Source organism: Branchiostoma floridae, chromosome 7 (assembly GCF_000003815.2).
Source record: "Branchiostoma floridae strain S238N-H82 chromosome 7, Bfl_VNyyK, whole genome shotgun sequence".
In the NCBI taxonomy this organism is placed as follows: domain Eukaryota; kingdom Metazoa; phylum Chordata; class Leptocardii; order Amphioxiformes; family Branchiostomatidae; genus Branchiostoma; species Branchiostoma floridae.
Window position 1 is genome coordinate 13,899,421 of NC_049985.1, and position 13,573 is coordinate 13,912,993.

At 38.2% G+C, this 13,573-nt stretch overlaps 1 protein-coding gene across 1 annotated transcript in view; it reads left to right on the plus strand.

Moving 5' to 3' along the window:
• Positions 1 to 13,573, plus strand: part of LOC118419001 (protein SDA1 homolog) — a 131,844-nt gene that overhangs the window by 31,642 nt on the left and 86,629 nt on the right. The gene's annotated exons all lie outside the window — the stretch shown is intronic.

Genomic DNA, 13,573 nt, shown 5'->3' on the forward strand with positions numbered 1-13,573 from the left:
GGCTTACACAGTAAATTAAAGATGGATACATTTTATAAAGTGAAAAATTGACAGCAGTATGTGTTATTTCTCAGCTCTCAACCTTTACACTCCTGTAGTGCATAAATGTACTTCTGGAATTGGTGTGATCATATCATGCCATGTTGCATTTACCGCTGGAAATGTACAGAATGTGATTTAGATGCATTTCTAGAGAAATAGCACAGATCATTGAAGAGATACATCCTGGTATTCAACCCCACAGTTCGTAGGTTATACATGGGAAGGAAATAGCAGATTGGATTTGGTCTTTTGTACATTGTAACCTGTGGGTTCCATTTGTTATAAGGTTAGACATGTGGGTTTTAGGTATTCCTTTTGGAATCGATTGTAAAGAGTATACATCACAACATGGGGAATATTAAGTCATGCCCGTAGCCATATTTTTTTTGGAGGCTCTTTTGTAGAAGTTTTCCAGGGGGGTTGGGTTGGGGTATTTCCTGCATTTTGAGAGGATTCCAAAGTAAGAAATGGAGATTTTTGATAGCAGCGCTCCTAAGAGAGCTCCTGATCATTCTATTTGAGGTATTTTCAGTGTGTCTTCTGGAACCCCCCTGCCTACAGTCATGTTGATGCTTTGATTTAAGACATGCTTGAGTGAAAAATATGTTGGTCGACTGCATCTCCGTTTCAAGGACATGGTAAAGCGGCGCCTTGGTCTGGCGAGTATCAGCCATCAGCAGCTGGAGACACTGACAAGTGACCGGGCCAGAAGGCGTATGGTGGTACAAATGTAAGGGAGGGCACTGAAGCGGTTCATAGAGGATGGGAAGTTAAGGAGGCTGAAAGAAGACGCCGGATTTTGGACCGATTAAAAAATGAACAGATTACACCAGCAGGCATGTTTTGGGGCTTTTAGGTCCTAGAAAATAACAAGAGCAAAGTGGATGACAGTTGATAGCAATTTGTACCTTTAGTTTCTACAGTCAAACTTGGTCTTAACAGAGGGAGGTATTTTTGTTTACATGAAGATTTTAAAACATCAGTAGACGTCAGATACTCCACCAAACAAAATCCGTAGTAGCAAAATGGACCATTGTTTTGAGTACCTCCCATTCACAAGTTCTTACAGTTGATTAGGTCTGGACCTGGACCTGATCATCTGGACCTGAACTGTACCTGTACCTAAATTTTCTGTACCCACCTATGCATGCAGGACTGTTGAAAATAAGAGCTACCAAGTTGATTGGTATTTGATAGTTAACCCTTTGCTTACCTTTCCAGCGTCACGGAGAGTTGGTCATCAATAATTACCATGTGGGTGATTCTGATCACGTATTGATGTGTTCCACTTCATTAAAGCATGCCTCCATGTGCTGGTAGTTATTTCACCCATCCCCTTTAATTACAATTAGGATTCTGTGGAGAGGTGCATTAATCATGACTTTTTGACTTTTACATGCCAGATTCTCATTTGTCAACATTATATTACTAACTGCTTTTGCCACACGCCATAGGTAAATTACGAGATCGTTGTGATCCCTGTGTTTGAACCTAATGTCAAGGTCATATGCTGTTTTCTTGGTACCAAGGAAACAATAGCAGTATGTTCTTGGTAGAAGCCTTAGAGCATGTCTGACAAATTTTGGGGAATATTGTTGGACTCGAAAACAAGTATTCAATCAATGAAGTAAAAATGGGTTGCTTATTTTGTGTCAGTTAACATTTTGACAGGTACTGAGAAGTACATGACACAGGAATTGAAGTCATATTTGAATATTACCATTCTCAGATCTGTAACACCTGTCCATTACTTTAGTCATGGTTGTATGAGGTTTCCAAATATAACGCCAAATATTATTGTACAACTGTTATTTTTAATCTACAGAGAGAAGCTTGTTAGTATACCGGATAGCCTTGCTTTTATCATCTTGAGTTTCAAAGGTTGATTCACTGTGTGGGTGGTGGGCTGGGTGTGACAGCTTTTGTAGCTGCCGGCTGCAGAAATGGTGCCATGTTTGATGTTGGACCATTTTGCACAGAGCAGCAGGCATCATAGTTTGTATAGGGATAAAGCACAGAAACCTTCATCCCTGTGTAAGGCAGGAAATGGCCCATTTGGAGTTTCACTTGTGTTTCTAATGTGTTTTTGAAATCAGATGAGTTGCCGGGTGCGCCATGACGTCGGTCCAGAAATAGCAATTTCACAAGCCCCATTTGCAAGTAGTACCAAAGGTTCAAAAACAGATGTGACACACACAATGAAAGGTTTTTGCACATTGGACAGTTTCCTTCTTCCAAGAAATGTGAACTAACCCAACAACTGAGAATATGACAGCTGTCAACCACGTACAATACCATTTCATGGCGCTAGGTGTTGTGGAAGTCTTTATTACAGTTTGAATGGTATGTGGTGCCGGGACAAAAGAAGGATGTAGTAAGAGTACTGACCAAGAGTTCCAAGTCTAGACTCATGAGTTTATTGAACCTTCATGGTTGTTATTCTGTTGGAGCATGTTTTGCCTTTTCACAGACCTGATGTCATGGATGACATCTCCGGTCAAAACTTAAACTTAAAGGGACCCAGACCGTTAATTATATCCAAAAGATGACGTATAAGTTGTTTTTGAAGATGTGTAATGAATGCGCTTGACGTCAAACTACTTGATATGAAGCAGGTATACAGGTGATTCAAGAGTTTCGAGTTACTAGCAGCTGGATTTGTACGTGACGGCTGAGGCATATTTGCGGATTAGCATGTCATTTTTTTCAAAAAGTTTGCATGTAACTTGAGATGTGGTGGATGGATCTTAACAATAGTTGGTATGTTGGTTGATGTTTGTACATGTAAAACCAAAGAAATATTATCAGATGTTGGGCCCATACTACCTACATTGTAGGTACTGTAGCAGAACTTCTGGTTTAATATCCATTCCTGGATAAAAGGTAACCTCCAATGGGGTATTGTAGATGGGTGCTACATTCGTGTGTAGTTTTGCATGTTTGTCTGCTTTTTGTTGTGGGATGATGTGCATTGTTTTTTTTTTCACGGTAGCTGTTTGTATATTTGTCGTTAGTAAGTAATGTAATATTTTCAAAAATCACCCCTATGTTCTCAGTGAACATCCCCACTGTGTGCTGGATCATGGTAATTCCTAACCACAATGTCTGGTAGTCGTCATGACAAAATTCGCTGAGCAAACAAGGTAGAAACTCGTGCTTGTTTGCACGCGTGCACAGCTTGCATGGCTCTACGGGCCATTAAAATGTGAAGCTTGCAATGTGAATCTGACCATATTTATCTATTACATGTCTGTGATAGCATATCAATGCATTTGTTTGCAAAGAAGATGACAGGTTGCTGACTATAGTATAACAGTGTGATGGGTGAAGTTTGAGTTTAATAGTAATGGGAAACGTCTTTAAAAATTACATATTGCAGCAAATCAAAGTCTGTCAACTTTAGGTTGGTGCAGAACTGTTTGAATCCATGAAAACCATTTTTTGTGACAGTTATCCCATTAAGATTGCATGCCAAATGATAATGCAGTGGCTTACTGTCATAATTTCAATCATCATCATTTATGGACAGTGGAAACAAAACCTAGAGATACCATGGCTTTAATTATTATGGTAAGTCAGACAAGCTTTGACCACCAAATGTTTTAGTTTCAGAAATAATTGTAATGCTGTAAATTCAACCAGTGCTTTCCAGTTCTACTTGATGTAACATGATGTACACTTGATGTACAGTTGCAAACTTTTTGTCTGACCCTTTTCTGTTTTCTTAATGTCTTGATTTGATGATGGGGGAATCAGGGGTGAGACGGTCGGTCATTGGGTCAGAGGAAGGATCCTTAATCAGATTTGTCTGACATAGCTATCAAACATTTTGATCTCTAGGAGGATAAGAGATGGGCAAACTGCGTCAGTTTAGGCTTCTCATTAATCTAGGCCTTACCATCGGAGCCACTGTAAATAATTAATGTGGCAAAATTTGCCAAATGCTAAACCTAAAGTTAGCTTTTAAATGTGCCCAATAGGATACTGTGTTTGAATGCATGTTGTAACCTTGGTACTTCCTTATCTGAAGTAGGGAAATTAGCAAACTTTCTGTATGACTGAATTTAAAACAAATCTGTCACTTCTCTTTTCCTAGTATCCTCTGATTAAATCTCAATGTATGATATGATGTTGTATTTGTAAGTCTACTTTTGTTTTCCTGATAGACGTTGTTGTATTCTTCATTTTCTTTTTTCTTCTTTCTTCTGTCATGAACCAATCAGATTTTAGAACTGCTGTGAACCAATCATAGCTTTAAACTGTATCAGCATATTTGCTGTATAGATATGAACAATTACAGTTTCAAGATAGCAAAACCTGTATTGGTAATTTTTTTACCGGAACACAATACTATAGGACCAGCCCAATGGTATAATATATTATCTTAACAAAGGGAATGTCCCTTTGTTAAGACTCAAAACATTTGCATTTTTGCAAAAAAAATTGTCTTTCTAGTTTATGAAAATTTAACAAGGAAAACTAATTAAAACGACTTTGTTAGTCACTGTAAAAGGTGAGGGAAAGTCTCTGTGAGTTTGTACAGCAAATGTTAACCCTCTCCCTACTGAGTTAGCATTGTTGTGCCAATTTTGTGCTGACTGTGGTTTCAGGCAGTATGGAGAAGGTTAAGCTTGTGCAAGCTAGAGGTAATATCACCTGAGACATTGTAAGGCATAAGATGAATTATTGACTTTGTGGGAATATTCCAGAGATCTTACACAAATGTAGGGTAACAGCCGTTACTGAAGAAAGCCACATCTGGTGGCCTACATTGGCCTGCAATTAAGCAGCCCTGGTGGGACAGTGCTTAATCTGCCACATCTTAAGTCAATTCTGAGTGTCGTGACTCTCCCACTGTGTTTTGATGCCCAGGATTAAGAAGGAACCATGTGCGGATAAGGATAAATGGCATTGTAAACAGACTTGTGACCTTTCACAGCAGACTACCACTGATGATCAAATCAGAACTGTAAGATCCTGTAAAAAGTTTTTTTCATTACTTCCACAAGTTGCCACTTAATTTGATAAAGGTTGTGGGCAGTGTAGTTGCCTTGCCATCTTGTTTGACAAACAAAGCCTTAATAGTAGCCTTTGGTAACAAGAGCCTAGTCTGGATATAAGTTAGATGAAAGGAAACTACATGTGTATAACAGTGTTGTGTCTACTAGATCAGACACATTTGGCATGAAAGGACTGCTGTATTTCATATCTAATCATCACTGTGATTTTTGATACCCAGAGTTTTCTTTGTTATTCTGTTTCCCCAGGTCCTATCAGTAAACCCTGTGGTCTGCAAAATGTCATACATGTACCTCTGACTAAGGGCCTAAGAAAGTACTTTCAAATTGAATACTGGTATTAATTCTTTGATGTCGTGATACCAAACATGTTTCTGATTAGTCTTCAAAGTTGTATTGGATGAAAGAAACTAGTCCACTGTTTGAAGCATGCCCATTTCATCTTTCCAACTTTAAATTTCTTGCAACGAATAGTCTAAAGTCAAAGCTTAAGATCGAGACCTATCAACTTATAACATTATGGTTGTTAGACCTGAATTTTCTGTACCGGTACCCACCCCTATTGTGGGTACAGTTGTGTGTTGTTAAGCTTTCTTTATCAGGAAATATGGCTCAAAGTCTCAGATATGATTTTGGTAAGAGGTGTAGACTTGACTGAGGGAGGTTTGTATGTATTTGTAACAAAATGACTATCTAGTAGAGCTTTCATGAAATGTATTTTCAATACTTGTTCTCTCAAGAGTGATTATTGCCTCACTGCGTTTTAGATTCAGTTTAAGAAAATAATGCGTTTTGTATGCAGATGGTTGTTAACTAGCCTTGGTGCTGAAATGTGAGTTGTAAGAGCATTTAACCAGGGCCATCCGATGTTCGTTCCTTGGTTGTGAAAGGCAGTGGTGTAGACAAAGCCTCAGTCTCTTGTTTGCATTAAACCTCACATGATCAACATGATTATGTTTTTCTGAGATACTGAGTCCCTTGCCGTTATGTTTCTCTCAATTGTGCATGTTTGCTGTATGATGTCATTTGTAGTAGATCAAACATTTAGTAGATATTTACGTTAGCTACGTTTTGTGGTCATAGGAAAAGAAAGTAGATTAGTGGTGTTTGAATGCCCACAAAGTGCATGAGAAGGTGTACTGTTGACCATGTTTTGAACTTCATACAGTTGTTCTTCAAGACTTCATATTCGTTTTTTTTTGTTAGACCAGTCTGAATAAAATGGAATTGAAATATTTGGTGAACTTGATGTTGGACAATTATGTCCAGAGTCAGGACCTGAATTTTCTGTACCAGTAGCCATCCCTATTGTGGGTGCATTTGTTTGTTGTTAAGCTGTCGTCATCAGGAAATGTGGCTCAAAGTCTCAGACATAATTTAGGTAAGAGGAGTTGACTTGACTGAGCGAGGTTTGTAACAGAATGATGATCTAGTAGATAATTCAATCTTGTCAGAGTTGTTTGTATACTTAAATAGGATCAAGTGTAATAAGGAATAGGTTAATCTGATTATGTAGTAACAGTAATGAACTTAACTTTCCCACAGAGATATACAAATCAGACATTCATCTAGTAAACTGGAATCAACGCTCGTGAATTTCCTTTGTTTTAATGTTTTGGAAATGAATGTACTGAATTAATTTTGAAACATGTTTTTAATTGAATGTGACATTGTGATATAAAAGGAAAATTTGTAGAGAGTCAAAAACCTCCCAACCAATTTCTTCTATTTATTTTGCACCTATTACTTTTGATCAATTGTTGCTACTATATATATATATATATATATATATATATATATGAGTATTTGTGTTATATTAAAGGAATTGTTGGTCATTATACCCATCAAACATGTATACTGAAAATGATATATCAAAGAAAATATCTTTCAGTACCTTGCTCAAAATAGGGAAAGATGTATTTTCTTGCCCTTTCCCTTCCTACCATGTTGGCAACACAGGTTAAGTTCCAATCTTGCTCATCCTTTATAGTCATAAATCATCTCTACTTATCTGATATTTATTCCTGTTAAGTTATCTCCTATTTGGAGGCACATTCATCAGCCTTTTGTCCTACTTATCATCCATCCTCAAGTCTAAGATATATCGTCTATCCTCCTAACCATCTCAGAAGTCTACTTAAGTTACAGGTTACCAACATCAAACATTGACATAGCTTATCCTCACAAGTAAAGTCCTACTGACACTGGAGCACAAGGTCTGCTGTTGTGCCACGCAGGCGCCAGCGGTCTAATGAGGCGATACCTGAACCTCCCAGGTCACAAATTACAGATCCTCGCCTGACTTCAGCTTATTAGTGACGTTCAACATCAAGTTTGTGGAGCATTTGTTATGCTAGAGTGGGGGAATAATCTTCCTGTAAAGCTCAGCCCAACATCCTGTTTTTCAGCTATTCTGAAATCAATCTGGGATCACTGGGATTTGATGTACCATGTTATTGTGCAATTTGTAAAGGTAACTGTGTTCTAGTTGCAGCAATGTTACTGAGTATGATTGAATGTAGACATGTTGTTTCTCATCAACATTCTCATTGTGCTTGCTTTAAGGAAGTCGTAATGGTAATAGGTACACAAGAGTTTTGTAATATAGTAGTGAAACATGACCTTGAGAAGACGGATTACACACAGCAGTAATTTGTAAGTTTTTTCATTGCTCCAAATGATACCATGGCAATGCCGTCATCTGCAGGAAAAGAATCATTATGGACAGGCAAAATATGGCCTTCATGTGTAGTTACAAGCAGTACTTTTCTTCCATCATCAAATCCGATGCAGCTTTCACATGTTATTAGCAAGCATGCCATGGGCAGAGTTGCAATCAATATGCCTAGAGAATCTTTCTCTATTCAAAATCTCATCCAATATGCTGCTCTTCAAACAGGGTTATTAATAGATTGGAGGTTCTGTAAATGCTCTTGGCAAGAGAGCACATTTTTCTATCCTGTATTTCAAAGCAGTGGTCTAGCATTCAATTAGAATCTGAGATGATTATTGCTCATGGCGATATGCCTGTTTTGACAGTTACATGGCAACAACACATGTGGCTGACATAAGCAAAGTTTCTCATGCAAATGTCTAGCTTAAATGCTAGTTCATCTTTATCCACAGGGTAACCATATCCATTCTTTTCAAAAACAAGATATTTAGGGATATCAAGTTAGCAGAGAATGCAATATTCTGCAAATAACTGCAACATTTGAAAATATTGCAATCTGAAACCACCATCCATTGACTTCAAATAGCCTGTTTTTAAAAACATTGTATATAGGTTATCCCATGGATAACTAGCATTATAGAGGACAGAGTAAGACCAGGATTATGGGTACCATTACTTTGTTGGTGTACTACCGTTAGTACCAAGAATCACCAGCACTACTCAAAAGCTAACTCCTTGAGCCAACATACATGTACACATACATGTAACCCACCTCTCAATATCCTGTCTTAGATAAAGTCGTCTTAAACTACTTTTAAACAGACCTAATCCTTCCTTCCGGCCTACTAAGGTCATCAAAGGCAGGCAGAATTGAAGTGTAATGCAAAATTTAATGTATATGCTCTATGTTGGTTTATCTTCAGGTAAAACCGGATAAAACATGTACTACTGCTGTTCAATGTTGTCAAAGCATAGAAAAAAGGCCCATTCCTTCTTCAAAGTCTTGTCAAATATGCTGTACTTTAAAGGCATTATTTGAAATGGCAAGAGGGCATATTCTCTTTTACTACAAAGCAGTGATCTAGCTTTACATTTAAAACCTGGATTATCCTGGTTTATGATGTTAGGTTGTTTTGCCAGTTACATGGCAACAACATATCCAACATAAGCCAGCCATCATATTGTGGCTGACAAGAAAAGTTTATTGTGTAAAAGTTGAGTTCTATAGTTACACAGACCTCAGCTTCAGACTGTCATTTCAAACTTGGATATTTGTTTACTGGTAAAAGCTGGGATTTTGTTATGTCTACTTGATTTCAAGAAACACAATGTGCTTATTTCAGTTTCAATCATACAGATCCTCTTGGATATCTTAGTCTTGGATATCCTGCGTTAAGGTCCTAGAGTATCTTAAACATCTGGAAAAATATATTGGAATACTACGTGAGACAGCAAGGCTTAAGTTGATTTGCAAAGCTTACATATACTAGTCTGTGTAGTTCAGTGGGAATTAATTTACTAGCCTGGATAGCCTTGCATAGGTTTCATTAACCCCAATGGTTGTTCCAAGTAGCACATAGGTCAGCAAGGTTCCTTGCTGTTTCTGTAGCAGGTTATATTTTTACAGAGAGGAGTTGCTAGCCCTTCCCCTTTAGCATGCTTGAAGCACCTTCTCAAACACGGGACCTCCACAGGTGCAGCCCCAAACAAGATGCCTTACCCAGGATTTGAGCCAGGGTCTCACGAGTCACAGTTACCAACTGATTGGAACCAAGAGCTCAACTGCAAGGCTCTTACCAGCTGAGCTACAGGGACATCCCTCCTGAGTAGAAATGCAGCACAGAAAAGCTGGATACCATCCTATTGATTTGCTACTCTAGTGATCTGCAACCTAACTGAAATTGACTGGGTCAGCAAAGAAGCCTTTAGATAAGGACAGAATCTGTCTGTGCTTGCCTATCATGGTCATCTAATCTAATCACCAGTATGGAAAAGCAATCACCCAATCAGACTCAAAGTCCTTGTGGCTTAGCTTTGATGTGTTTAGGGATTATAATCACTACCAAAAGTCAACCCCCATTGTGATGAAGGGAATATTTTGATTATACCATCATATTAAAGATGCTGTGGTGGTTTCTATCTGGCTTTGCTGTCCTTTTATGTTTCACTGAACCAAAGTGAGATATCATTCAATTTGGGTAACTTCTATTGTATGGTAGATCCAAATACCAAGAAAAGTAATCCAGTGTCACTAAACATGATCTTTCACGTTACTGCAGTACTGAATGGTTTAATCCACATTCAGGGCCCTTTTTCTCCTGACTGGTCAGGAAGAAAGCAACTAACTTCCCAAATCTGTAGCACCTCTGCTTGGACACTGGAAAAAGCAATCTAGTTTCCAAACACAAGGTTACAGCAAGGTCATGTGCCACTTTATGTGCCATTAAATGTGATCAGGTAATTCTAACCACATCAAGTCCATCAAAAAGGAATGGGAAAAGCAACATTCCGTTTATATGAGGTGCCATTAAATTGTACTCTCCCCTTCAATTAGATCTGTGACAAGATTTTCGTTTACAGGCTGTTGGTTATGCCTAAGTCTCTGGACAAATTTGACACAACGCTGCATTTGCTTCGCATTTAAACAATCAGAACAAAATCACTGTAGGAGATATAGCCCCTGATAAATGTTGCACTACTCTCTCCGTGCAAAAACAGTTGCAGTCATGGGGCAGCTGTTTGTCTGGAGAGTTGTCCGCATCCCTAACAGGAAAGCAACTTGTTCCAAACTGAAGTGTTGACATGGACACTTTATATGGGGAAGCATAAAGACCAATGAGGCAATTTCCCCCAACGACATTTCTAAGCCCCTCAATTTGTGTTTGTAAATCATTTTTCTGGTACGCAAAAATTCAAGCCTTTTCAAGTCCCAAAAGGGACCAAAGTTCTGATTACGGTTCACAGGAAAAGGTCAGGTTGTTAATAGCTGGGATTTATTGTCATAAACAACATATTTTATAACATTGGTAATACAGATCCTTGCAAGCAGAGACGAAATAACAGTATCACCAAAAATAACAATATGATTGGATTTTTCAGTGATAATCATTATATAATGGCCGTTTTGGCCTTTGTCGGTCAATATTGACCATGGTAAAACCTTAATTCACATCAGCCCTTTAGCATTGGGTATGGCAATAAATACCTGGTAGGTCGAAGCATGATGGTGCACAAGGTCAGTAGCAATTTGACATTATACTAATAGGAATAATGAACAGGCTTTTGTCAACCAGAGAAGCTTAAAATTAGTATTGCAGTCTTAAAACTAGTTGTTTGACTTGAGGTGTTTATTGATTGGAACCTCTCATTTTAAATTCTCAGTATCCAACTTTATCCGACTGGTGATCCAACCATTTGAATACATGCTAATGGTTTGTCTGAACTATGCTTGCTTACCACTCCTTTATTTGATGTAAGGCCATACTGACTTAATTTTATGGATCCACACACATTGATTTTTGCCTGTCCTCAAGAAAAACAAATGGCCACATGTTACACAACAGCATCCCTGGTCAATTGGAATTTCATGCTTGCCAGAGGATCTGCTCTCCAGGGTAAGGGGGCACGTGATCAGGGCATGGGGCCAGCAGCACCCCTGTTCCTTCTGTAAACAAAAATGGCAATACATGTATAAACATGATTGAAATGTTGACGATTGTCTCTTACAGTCTTATTGGAGATGAACATAAGACAAACCAAACCTGCGAATGAATGGTCTGGATGTTTAGTTCTGTTGTTGAGCATTTTTTTTGTTGTATTTTTCTCCTTTTTTACCCACATGCATTAGTTTTGGGGTATCCAGAGGATGTTATCTATAAAATTAAGTAGGTGTGGCCTAAGAAGTACATGTAGGAAATGGTGTCATTCGTTTCTAGCTAAGCACCCCTAGAAACCCATCTGTGTTAAGTAGACAGTTTTATGTATAGTGTTTGCATATGTCAATGGTGGTTTTAAAGGCTGGATATGGCCCAAATAAATTTGAAATGAATTGATCCTCATAAACAATAGCTGAAGATTAATGGCTCCAAAAATACAGGTCACACTAAATGGATGTTTTACATCTCCACCACCTCGGATGTTTGCACAAGGCTAAAAGTGTTGTTTCAAGAAGGTGGTTGATAATTGTAGCTAAAAGGTTGGCCTGTTCTTTATAACAACTTGAAATTGAGTTAATATCAACAGGAAGGACTGCTGAAAGGTCAAACATGAAGCTCAAAGATTAAATATGTATTGTAATCAATCCTACTCTCCCATTAATGTATTTATGGAATAGGATATAAAATGTTGCATGTTAGGAATTTGTAATGCTTTTTTAATTGTCTAAATGTATGTGTAGGTGAACAATGTTGCCATTATTACATGTATAACGCAGCAGCGGATCTTTAAACACTGGCTAATGTTATATAGATATATACAATGCTGTTTCACAATGGCCAGATTTGTTGGTATTGAATGGAAAATGGAGTAATCCATGGTACTGAAAATGTGGTGCTTCTGTCATGACTTAGAAACTATGTTTGTTAAGAATTCTACAGTCTCTTCATACCACAAAATAAAAGGTAGCTGATTTATAATGGAAGTGTATCTAACCTAGATACAGTTGCTTCATGCATAACTGATTCATAACTGATATATTATTTTATTATCCAATGCTCATTATTAGTGGCAGGATGTGACATACATTTGTTCCAGATACATTGTATAGTACTTTGTCTCTCATGAGTTGTCAGACACATGGTAAAGACTTGGCCCACCTTCATGGCTGCATGAACAAAGTTAGTGACATATCAGTTTGCTCTGAGTCAGGTCCACTCAAGCACACCTAGAGTTCCATAAAGATATTGACCATAAAAAAGATTAGGACTTTTTCCACAATCTTGTTTCTTGGAAGTCATCTGCTCTAGTTTGACTGGTAGAGCTTTGATGCTATTATTCCCCTCAAAACTTGGCTGGGAATTCTGTCCATTTAGGGAGTCTAGACATCTTGCATGGAGAAAATAGGTCTACTGAGAATATCTTGTAAAACACAAAGCTGCTCCTCTGTGTAGCTTATCTCATCTTGTTGTTCTGACATTGCTTGGTTGCTGAACAGTTACTGTTACACAAAGCCTAATTAAAGATTGATATGGAAGAAACACAATCGGTCACCATTTCCTTTTCTTGTATATAGAATGATTCATCTTGAACGATGGTAACCCCCTACTGAATAGAATTAGCACTGCAGGCCATCACTGACCGTGACATTCATCAGTTATAATGGTGGCTATCTCAGAATGGCGCCCCAAGGTAACTAGTAATTCTGCCTCTGGTGTGTTATAGCCATGTACCTTCTTGATAATCCTGGCCCATCGTAAAACCATCTTGCCTTGGGTAAGGGCCAAAAGTGAGCATTTCCGATTGTTTGACAGTGATTCTATATCATGAATTCTGGTGGCGTAGATTGGTAATGCAAAAGTGTAGGGGGAGCAATGGAAATTTTCTGAATTGCTTTTTGCGCTTGCAGGAAAGAATCTCTCATATCCAGCTGATTGTTTTTGACAGCCAAATCTGCTTGGAATTAAGGCCGGCTGCTCTGGCATCTCAATCCCCCCATCGTATGTTGCTACAAATTAGGGCAAAATGTGTAACAGTCTCTGATGACTCTACCCCTTGGAATTATTTATAGTTGATAGATAGCCAACTCTCCATACTGCCTGTATCCAGTTGCGCAAAAAGGATCATCAATATCTTGATGGTCAATAGACAATGGACAATTTCATGTCATAGTGTGGTATACTGC